The sequence below is a fragment of the Lygodium microphyllum genome, chromosome 8 (assembly GCF_053477565.2).
Source record: "Lygodium microphyllum isolate KBCC chromosome 8, Lygodium_microphyllum_v1.1.10, whole genome shotgun sequence".
Lineage (NCBI taxonomy): Eukaryota > Viridiplantae > Streptophyta > Polypodiopsida > Schizaeales > Lygodiaceae > Lygodium > Lygodium microphyllum.
Genome location: NC_141142.1, coordinates 3,860,350 through 3,869,292, shown reverse-complemented (window position 1 = coordinate 3,869,292; position 8,943 = coordinate 3,860,350).

Sequence of the window (8,943 nt, the reverse complement as noted above, 5' to 3'; positions counted from 1 at the left end):
CACCAGACAACCTAACTAGAGAGCCTCCTTGCAAGCCTGAGTAGCTGCAACATACTCTCTATAATAAATAGGGCCATGCATTTCTACACCCTGGACATCCAAGAAACAACACCTCTAACAAAGATGAAGACATAGCCAAAGGTAAACTTCCTACTGTCCACATGTCCTCCATAATAAAAGTTAGTATATCCCATGTCTCTTGTATCTTGGTCACCATAACATATGCACATAGTTGCTATGTCCTTCAGGTACCTCATGATACCCTAATGCATCCCAATGTTGTTTGCTAGGTGTGGCCACATAGCGTGCCACAACTCCCACTACAAATGCTATGTCAAGACAAGTGGCTATCATCGCATGCATCAAACTACCCACAATGGATGCATAAGGGATATTGGCCATCTCAGCCTTTTTCTCATGAGACTATGGACAATCGTCTTGACTAACCTTCATGTGAGAAGGTAAAGGAGAGCCAATAGGCTTAACATCCTGCAAATGAAATTACTCAAGGACCTTCTGAATGTACTCCTTCTATGACAAGTAGAAGAGTCCCTTCAAGTGATCGCGCGTAATGCGCATCCCAAGAATATGTGAGACATGTCCTATGTCCTTCATCTCAAATCTCTTCTTGAGATGACCTTTCAAGGAATCCATCTCATTGAGAGCAATCCCAACATTGATCGACTTATCATCCACATAAATGATCAAATCATAAGGCTAGCATCAGAGCCTTCTTCATGTATAACACAGATCCATATCACTGTGGGAATGTCCCTATGAATGCATAAAGGCATCAAAATTGTGATACCATTCCCTAGTGCCTGCTTAAGGCCATAAAGGATCTTCCTCAATATACACACTAGGTGTTTCCTACCATGTTCTACAAAGCCCTTAGGCTACTCCATGTAAATCTCATCATGCAAGTCTCCATGAAGAAAATCTATCTTGACATCCATCTGATAAAGTTCCAAGTCAAGCTGAGCAACCAAAGCCAATACCAAGCATAGAGTAGTCACCTTCACAACAAGAGAAAAGACTTCATTAAAGTCCACACCACATTCCTACTTGAAACCCTTAGCAACCAATTTGGCATTGTATCCCGACTTGGGCATCTAGGGGTACTTTTTAGCTTGTACACCCACTTGCATGGCAAAGCACACTTGCCAATAGAAAAAGGAACCAAATTTTACGTATGATTTTTCTATAGTAAGTCATACTTTGATTGCATGGCCCTCTCCGAAGAGTGACTATCACCTCTGCGCATGGTTTCATTATAAGTAAGAGGCTCACCAACATCTATCACCATAAAATAATCCATAAAGGGCTCAAACCACAAATTATCTTGTAGACCTAGATGTGGAGCCTCTACATCCTATAGAGCCTTAGGGACCTGGGCCACTAGGGCATCAGCTGTGCTACTGCACACTGTCTAGCTTATTGTACAGTAGTAGGAGGTTCCTCCTAAAAGATCATCCTATGTATCTCAACAACATGCTCAAGTTGCTCATGCATTTTCTCCCCATGGAAAATAACATCATGGTTGTGGGGATAACCTTCCAAGCCTTCGAACCCATAGGTGATAGCCCATCTCACTTGCATCCCCATAACCAAGAAATATGCATTTCCTAGACTTAGGATGGAGCTTGGGCACATGGCAAAGATCCTCACAACCAAAGACACGCAAATGAGTATATGAGGGAGGTTCTCTAGACCATACCTCCTCTGCAACAACCTGATAGTCAAGAGCAATACATGGGGACCAATTTATCAAGATGTACAGCTTAAGTAGCTACCTTAGTCTAAAATTACTGTGTAATGTTGCCTGGCTAAGTATACTGTGAACTTGCTCCTGCATTTTCCTATTCATGTGCTCAACCCATACCATTCTAGGGTGGGGTGTACAAGGTTGTCAATTGAAGCTTAATACCCCCTGTCACAAAACTACGTAATGGCTTTAGAGACATACTCAACCCCATTATCTCACCTTAGGCATTTCAGCCTATATCCAGACCAAAGCAAGCCAATGTTGAAATGTATCCAATACTTTTGATTTTTGCTTGATAGGATATGCCTAGACTTTATGCATATAATCATCAATGAAAGTAGCAAAATACTTCACACCACGTAATGACTTGCAGGGCATCGGACCACATACATCTGAATGAACAAGAACTAATGGCTCACCCATGTGTATCATACTAGGATTTTTATGAGTATTACATGTCTGCTTGCCATATAAACAATGATCACAAGAATCAAATCACTTATAGTCAAGGGGTGAAAGATACTACAAATGAGTAAGTATTTTCATTACTTTCAAGGACATATGCCTAAGGCGATGATGCTAAAGAGATACATGTAGAAATGCATCCATTGTCAAAACATGGTTAACTGACCCAAATACAAGCAAGAGATAGAGACTATTGGACTTAGCACCACATGCAATGACAAGATTCCGATGTGTAATCTTCCATGAGGAATCACCTAAAGAAACTAGATAACTTGCATCATGCAAAGTCCCAGTAGAGATAAAGCTCTTTGTGAGAGTTGGTACATGACTCACATCTTGAAGAGTAAACATACAACCTGAACCAAACTATAGCTAGACATCACCAATACCAATGATCTCCAATGCTAGGTCATTATCCAAATGGACAGATCCAATCAAACTACGATAGGAGCGAAATCACTATCTATGAGGGGTCACATGAAAAGAAGCCCTTGAATCTATCAGCCAACACTGAGTATACCTTAACAAAGTATCACTCAGCTGTGAAGTAGCAAGAGAAGAAGCTACAAGTATGAAATCATCATCAAAATCAGTTTGCACAATATTAACCTCTGCAATCTTAACACTTGACTTGCTAGGGATAATGTTAGGATCATCATTTTTGTCCTATGCTTTACCCTTGCCCTTTTCTTTGTGCTTGTCCTTGCACATTTTATGGCACTACAATTGTACCCACTTTTATCTTTCTTGATATTTCTTCTAGCAGTGGCAATATCCAAACTTCTTCAATTACTGGGGAAACTTCTGCATCATCTGTCTCTTTGATATCTAGTCATGTCTCTATAATTGTCTATATATCCTTCAATGGCACTGGACTGCTCTGTAGTACTGCACTATTTTGTTTTGTATTATTCTATTTCTCTTTTTGGAAGATTGAACTTCACAATTTTGATAGAGGAAATTTTCTCTTTTGGGACTGTGGGCTCTCTTTTCTTGGCACATGTTATTGCTGCAACTTCTAATTCCACTAAGTTGGAGCAAGTTCTTAGGTCTTCTGTTGATTATCAATGGTGTTAGCTTTCATAGGAGTTGGACTGGGACAGTTTTTTGTAGTGTGTATTTCTCCCTTGCATTGACTACATAAGGGCTTGTAGTTCATAGGCCTTCTAGAATTTTGACAATCTTGTGAGATATATCCCTTTTCTTTGCATCTATAACACTCCACTTCTGATCTCTGGCCACCGCCGAATTGTCGTACTCTATAACTTTGAGAGGAAAGCCTCCTTGGGTTGAAATTAAAACCAAACTCTCTAGGCTTTGGTTCGATATCCTAGGTTGTCATCTTGGACTTCAACAAGTTAATCTTGCTTCCTTCCTTCTTTCATGCATCTCCTTTAGAGAGTAGATATCCTCTGTGTGGTTCTTTCTTAGATAGTATGAATAGAAGGCATTAGAGATAGTTGGTTTTCAGGTACATTCAATTGCTAAATGTCTCACTTGATAGTACTTTTCACATCATGTGTTCGATTACATCACATTTCTTCCACCTCTTGTAGTACTAGATATGTTGATATGTTGGTGATATTCTCTTTTAGTGTCTACAGCTACTCTATAATCACATATATCAGCTCTTTCTTGATGCTTCAAAACTGAATTGGACAAATAGTCATTTCAAATTTTCTCCTCTTAGAGTACTCACAATAGGGTTTTGGGAAGTCTTTGTAATCATTGTATACATTGGTTGGGTTGGCCCAAAGGGTCCTTTATTCTAAATCTAAGTGAGAGCTCCTATTAAGACTCATGGTTGTTGGTAGGGTTCCACTATTATTGTTGAGTTGTCACTGGGGGAACTATTTGAGGCCACTGTTGTTGTTGTTATTGAGCCATCATTTGAGGTATTACTATTTGTAGTCATTGTGGATTCGATGCACTATACTATACACTACTTGCATTTGAGAGGGTAGGGGTGAAGAATAGTCCCTTGGACTACATTTGGTGGGTATACCATTCCTGACATGGGAGGAGTAAGACCCCTCTTCTTGAGGTCATCGACAACCTTGCTTCAAGTTCATCATACATTAGGGGAGTTTTGAGGTCTCAAAAATGCCTTTTAGGAGATAGAAAAAGAGTGCTCTAGACCAATAGGAGCAAAGCCTCCATAATGGAACATGTTTTTTTCCCTCCTTTCTTTTGTGCCTCTCGTGTTTTTTCCTCATTTCTTTTGTCCCTCGTGGTAGCCTAGTCTTCTCTCTCTCTCTCTCTCTCTCTCTCTCTCTCTCTCTCTCTCTCTCTCTCTCCCCTTGTGCTATGGATATAGAAATTTGACCTTGAACAAGGCATCCAAGGTCCCAAATCATATACATATCAATATTTAACTCATTCCAAAAAGATGGAAGATGGATTCCTACAATCATTAGTAAAGGCAATTGGATCACCATGCAACAGGCAAAACGTGGGAAAAGGCAAAGATATGAGAGCTCGTTCATCTCTACCTGGAAGAGTAGAATCTGAGATTTCAATCTTAGAGTAAATAAGAATAGCATAAAAGAGGTTGTGGTGCAACATGTGTTTATGCATAGAGAGCTATATTTGGAACCTAGAACTTCAAATCTTCCAATGCATAAACCAAATTGTAAGGATTTAATTCTTAAATTCTTTCTTTTCTTAAACTTAGTTTAAGGTTTTCCATTATAACATTTGTTCATTTGTCTTGTAGATGTCTATCATGATTGATGTGATTCATGGCTTGATTGGAGAAGAGATGTACAAAGGTAGAAAGAAGACAAAGCTTGCAGAGAATTGAATATTCTTCTATGACCATTCTTATATTGTCTCCATGCACCGTAGCCAATGGGGATCAATATCCCCCCTTCCTTTGCTAGATTTTTCAAGCTTTGAGTGGCCTTTGCCAAGTCCAACTACTAGTGAGGGCTATAGATGTAAAATATTTTCTAAGATACAAAGAGCATTAAAACCTAGTATCTCAAGTAGGCTAAGCAAAGTTACTTTGTTCATGCCTATTTATATATTTGTTGACTTCTTGTAATATTCCGCGTTACAAAAAAAAAAAGTTTAATGGAAATTTTTTATTCCCCCCTTATCCCTCCAGCCGACTGACGAGCTGGAGGGGGGAGGGGAATAGAAGGAGCTACTAAGCTCCTTGGTGGAGCCTTTGGAGGGAGGGAGGATATGCGTGTCGACACACAAGGAGGGAAGATCCCCCCTCCCTTCCACTATTTAAACGAGGCAGGGAGGGGGGGCCGCTGTAGAAAAAACGGAGGCGGAGCCGTCAGAGAGAAGGCCGAAGGAGACAAGGAGAGCACTGCCATGAAGCCGTATGCCGTCATACTGCCGAGAAGGAGAGAGCGAGTCTCTGAGTGCGTCGTGAGGAGGAGTGGAGAGGAGGCGCTACAGAGGCTGCCGTCATTCATCTGCCGGCCCAGCAGCCTGATCTTAGCCACCATCTGTCGACAGCCTCCAACTCCCACGTGCCTTTGTGAGGCTTCCAGAAGGTTTGGAAGCTTCCAAGGGGGCTTCCTAAGCCCCCTTTTCACAGCATTGTCCTTCCCCCCCTCCCGGGTTTTAATTCCCCCCCTAAGCCCTTGTTTCCCCCCCCTCCCGGGTTTTAATTCCCCCCTAAGCCCTTGTTTCCCCCCCCCCCCCTCCCGGGTTTTAATTCCCCCCTAAGCCCTTGTTCTTTTTCCCCCCTCTTAGCTCTTTAGACTATTCAAGTCACACCCATAGGCCTACTTTGTCCTTAGGCTACCTTGCGGACTTCCATTCTCTTGCATTAATTCCTTCACTCACTTTTTAGATCTTTTTGTGCAAGTGCTCTCTTAGTTGAGCTTTGTGTTCTTAGTTTTATCAAACAAGCCGGTGTCCACACATTCCCATGTCCTAAAAATCCAATTCATCATCATGGCCTCGTATGGTATCCCGTAAGGAAGAAACAGCCGTGAGATAAAAGATAGGGAGGGAAGTAGAGGGAGTGAAGGAGGAAGAGTGGAAAAAAGGTAAAAGAAAAGGAAGGAGAAGACGGTGGAATTCCAAGAAGAAAAAGGAAAAGGCTATCTCACATTCGAACTACGATGCCGCCGAAGAAAGTCCAAGGTGTAGCTGCGGGAGGGTCATCTCCCGGTATCCATGTGGATATCTCACCTCAAAGCTAGGTTTTTTCTTCTTGGTGTTAATTCGGTTTTAAGTCGATCATGCAAAGAAAAATTGTTAAGGATAGGATATATTTGTTCGAGTTATTTTTAAGCGAAGGAGTTAGCTTATGAATGACAATGTATACAACTTAGCTTTCTTCAAATTGCATCAAGCATTATAAAATTACAAGCAAAATTAACCATTTACTATAGTAATATATTCCTAAAGTGTAGAAATTATATCTTGCACCATGTCTTATTCCCTTTCGCAACGATTCATGGTAAATAGCTAAATTCAAGAAAGGTTTCTTCAATGCTCAAATTACTAGGGAGTTATCTTTGCTAGTTGCACATCTTAGCAAGGAAATTGTTGTTATTTGGCATGAGTTCATCTTTAAAGGAGGCGAAAGTTAAATGTTAGGAATTAACAAGTATAAAAATTAGATATAATAATTCATTTGGAAAGAAAATGTAAACGGGGACTGCTGGATGACACTCTATTAACACTTTTCCCCCTGCTATTTGAGGACTTGGGACTAACAAAGTGTGTATACACCAATTTCACAGCTAGGCCTTTTTGTCCCAAGGAGTATTGTCGCTCTTATGCTATATGCCAAATTAAACTGTATTGATTGGGAAAGTAAATTGTCACAAGGATAGTAAAACCGTGACAAGACGATTAATATTACCTTCCAAAAGTTAACTAAACCAATCTAAACATAGAAACATTCATACCCTAAACACTTGACTACTTTCCTTACTATAGGGACAATAAATTCATAAAGATAAGAAACTAGGGTTTGTCCCTAAGGTTCTTAAATGAAGAAACCCTAGGCCTGACATTCGTCAGCTTAAAGAATCTAGACAGATTATTCCATCACAGGACTTGCGCAACATGTGTGAAATCATTTTGTGATTGATTCACAAGGAGAAAAGGGAAAAACCCTCATCAAGGACGGCAGATCCTTACGCAAGTTATCTTGCAAAAAGACGTATTTTTGGATATCCTTCTAAATAAGGAAATTTGTAAACCAGAAACTAGCATATCTAAGGTACCTTAGGGTTAACCAAGTTGGGTATGCCCTACACCGGAATGTAAGAGATCTTGCCAAGTTACAAGACACCTTGGGAACGAGTGCTGATACACTCAAAAAGGAAAGAACACTTCCTTAGCAGTCTGCCATACAACTGGGTTGATTAATGGAAATGTTTGTGCTTGCTAGAGATTTTAGGGCTCTGTTTGAATTATGAATTACAAATTAAATAAGTACCTATACTTCAGGTTAAAGGCCTGAAGGGAGAGGCAGCTTCAGTTACCCCCGACTGCCTGCCTGACCCTAACCAAGGGGGTTGTTTGACTGCGCCGAGAACGTGGACCGAACCCACCGCGAGAGGTCTCTCCTTTGAGTTCTACTTGTTGAGATATCGAGCTCCACTCGTGATACGCTAGGGTGACCGTTGTGTATTTATGTCACCGACTTGTTAGTTGGCAGATGCGGTTGGTACACCGCCAATGAATAATAGCTACATGATAGCTATCCTTATCTACTCTAGTTCGTGGCTCACTTAGTATGCCACCTTACTTTGTTGAGTTTGGTTGAGACCCATATATAGGGTTCTTCTATTTCTTTGTATTAGAGTTCTTTTGGCTTACACAACTAAGAAGAGGAAAATTGTTTTCAGCCTCCACCCTTGTGTGTATTCCCCCATTGTGCAAGCAAGAAAGCTACAAGTGAGACTCCTTCCTTCTCTCCCACAATCTTGACATGGTATCAGAGCCTTGTTCGTGGTAAGGAGCTCAAGAAAGCAAGCCAAGCTCGCGATGTTCTGGTAAGAGGAGCAGTGTTGCTTTCATTTTCTGTTTTGGGAGCAGATCTCTGCAGGTAGCACAGCCGAAAATTGCAAGAGTGCATTGTCTCAGGTTGAGACGCCCTTCGCGGTGAAGCAAGAGGGCAGTATATGCTGCGGGATAGGGCTTTAGCCCTTAGCGACCCTGTTTTTTTGATTTGAGGCCATTTCGGGGCTGTTTTGGAGGCAGAAGTTTTCTGCACGCACTCAGGAAAAGGCCCAATTTTATACTGTGCGACCACTGTTCTACAGGTCAGTGAAAAGTTACCACAGAAATTGCATCGTATGCTTGTGTGCAGAGACATTGGGAGTTACAGAATCATCCTTGATTTCTGTTTTTGCAAAATTGTCACTAGGAAGTGATTGTGTGGTCAAATACCACTTTCGCCAGTTTTGCATATTTGCCCTTGTGAGGGTGAAGCTGTGTTCTCTGCAGTGACAGAATTTTTTGCAGTATTCTGTAATGGCGTCTGATTCTCTTTCACAGATTGTAACTGAAAAGCTTGACAAGAACAGCTTCCAAGCATGGAAGTTTAGAATGACGAATTTCCTTATGGGAAAAGGATATTGGGAATTTGTTGCAAGAAATGAAGAAGAACCAGTTCTTCCTGATGTTCCCAATCAACAGCAAATGCAGGCATTCAAAGCATAGCATGAGAGAGCCAGGAAAGTTATGTACTGGTTGTCTATCAGTATTTTAGACTCTATGATTGTGCA